The following is a 2,500-nucleotide window of genomic DNA, read 5'->3' on the forward strand; positions in this document are numbered from 1 at the left end:
CAATCAATAATCAATGCGTTGTTTATGCATCTCGTAAACTCTATCGTTTTTTTTTTTTTTTCATTTTCTTTTCATCTTTCTAAGGACTGTATATTGAAACACTCCCTCGCAGCACCTCCACTACTTTCAGATGGCTCTAATTGAAGTGACGCGGGTTTTTAACGGTGATTTTACGGTTCTAGTGACAGATTAACGATATATCTACGTTTTTAGCAGGAAAACAGCCTGGAAAACCTGGCTGCTCATCTTTTCAAGGATATTTTTATGGTTGTCACTTCACCACTTTTCCAAGGCCACAGAGATGACAAGCAGGGTTCTGAAGAGTATTTCTCCTGTTCATAATATAGAAATCATGTTAATACGTCACTAAAAACGTCACAAAACTAAAATTAAAAGCCATAAAGATGATTACCCGGGCTCCCAAGAGCGTTCACCCTGTAAATAATGAAGAAAACTTGCTAATCTCACGCTAGAACCATTAAAAAAAAAAAACACCGTTGAAGAAAACCCGCGTCACTTCGAACAAGTCAACCATTTATCAATATTAACACAGCACAGGTGAGTGGAAGGGGCAGGTGAAAGGGGCAGATGTAAGAGCAGGTGAAGGGGACAGGTGAGACAGGTGAGGGAGCCATACCAACACAGCTCTCCTGCGTGATAACTCGGTGCTGCAGTGTTGTTGTTTCCGCCTCGTGTGTGTGACTAAGCTCAGAATGTTGAAGCAGATTGCTCTCTCTCTCGCTACCACTGTTTTTCAAGGGCACAGTGATGGTTAATCAGCTTCCCAAGAGTGTTGCTTCTATAAATAACGTAGAATCTTGTTGATGTGTTACTGGAATCATTGAAACACCCATAAAAACTTGTGTGACTTCAACGAGTGTCTTTTGAAAGCGGTGGAGGCTCAGCCAGGGTTTTTTTTTCAGAATATGAAATTAATACCAGAATTTTCAAACACTTGTACGCCGCACCTTCACTGTTTTCCAAATGCTCTAGTTGAAATTGCACGTGTCTTTGTTTTATGGTTCTATTGACAGATTAACAAGATTTTCTGCGTCACTAACAGGAGAAGTACTCTTGAAAACCAGGCTAATCATCTCTATGGCTTCAATAGCAGTCGAGGTGAAGTGACACTGGTTTTTAAGTGTGTTTTTCTGGTTCTAGTGACAGAATAACAAGATTTCCACGATGTCAACATGGTAAACACTTGAGGTTCCGGTTAACCGTATATGTGGCCCTTGAAAAATGGTCGTCTTTAAGTATTTTTCATCTTTGCTTATGTTCGATTCTGGTAACAAATAAAGGTGCTGTTTGAAGTGGGAAGTTAGTCTAATTATACCTACCCATATTCACATTACTTACACACACACACACACACACACACACACACACACACACACTCACCTAGCCACACCTACCCACCCAACACACGCCACCATACACACAACTAAACACATCAAGATCCCCACCTCGCCTGTCCTTGTCTCCTTGTTTCACCTGCTTAATCTCCCTCTCCCTCTCTCTCTCCCTACAGATAAGAGACAGATAGGTACCCTCTCTCCCCATCTTCTCCACTCCACCATTACCCAGGGACCTCTAACGCCTTCTAACCTCGCCCCCTCTTCTCTTCTTCCTATCTTGATAAGCGGACAGCAAGGTAAACAAGTTAATTACGAGGGCCAGCTTAAAGATTACGAGTGAGGTTGTGTAAGTATTTGCTACACCTGTATGGTTGGCTACACCTGCCTGGCTACACCTGTTCAGTAATTAAAGGAGTAATTAGTGTTTTATGTGTGCATGGAATTACCTTTGAGTTCATGTTGATGTTGTTAAGATTTTATAATAACAATAAAGGTTGATAATTTAAGTAACTGACCTGTCTTATGTAATCTAACGTTTCCTTACCTAACCAAACCTGCCCTCATTTAATATTTTCCTAATCTAACTTGACCTAACCTGACCTCAGCTATCCTAACATGATCTAACCTTACCGAACCAAACCTAATCTAAATCTACTCGTAATCTAATTTGACTTAATCTGACCTGACCTGACCTGACCTTATGTAGCCAAACCTAACCTAATCTAACCCAAACAAACATTTTCTTTTCTCTTTCATCTTTCTTTCCCTTCACACCCTTCCTCTTCTTCCTCCTCTTCCTCCTCCTCCTCCTCCTCTTTCTCCTCTTCTTCCTCCAAATTTCCTGGCGGGACAAAAGGAAAACGGGAGAGAGAAAGAGAAAATGAAAACATAAATGATAAGAAGTTGTCGAGATAAAACAAAAAAAAAATGGAGCAGGGACAAACAGATGACAGAGATAGAAAAGTTAGAGAAGAAAAATATAGAAGCTGATGATAATGATAGCGATGAGGGTGATGATGATAGAAAAATATGACTAAATAAAACACATCTTGGTTACTTTATCTATCTATTTTATTATCTATTTATTCTATCGCCATTTATATCCTTAAGAGACTAGACAAATATATAGATAGGAATGACAG

General features: G+C 39.8%; 1 protein-coding gene across 1 annotated transcript in view; it reads right to left on the minus strand.

Annotated features, from left to right (window-relative positions):
- The window catches only part of LOC135094760 (uncharacterized), a 30,381-nt gene that overhangs the window by 10,605 nt on the left and 17,276 nt on the right, over nucleotides 1-2,500 (minus strand).

The sequence above is a fragment of the Scylla paramamosain genome, chromosome 46 (assembly GCF_035594125.1).
Source record: "Scylla paramamosain isolate STU-SP2022 chromosome 46, ASM3559412v1, whole genome shotgun sequence".
Taxonomy (NCBI): domain Eukaryota; kingdom Metazoa; phylum Arthropoda; class Malacostraca; order Decapoda; family Portunidae; genus Scylla; species Scylla paramamosain.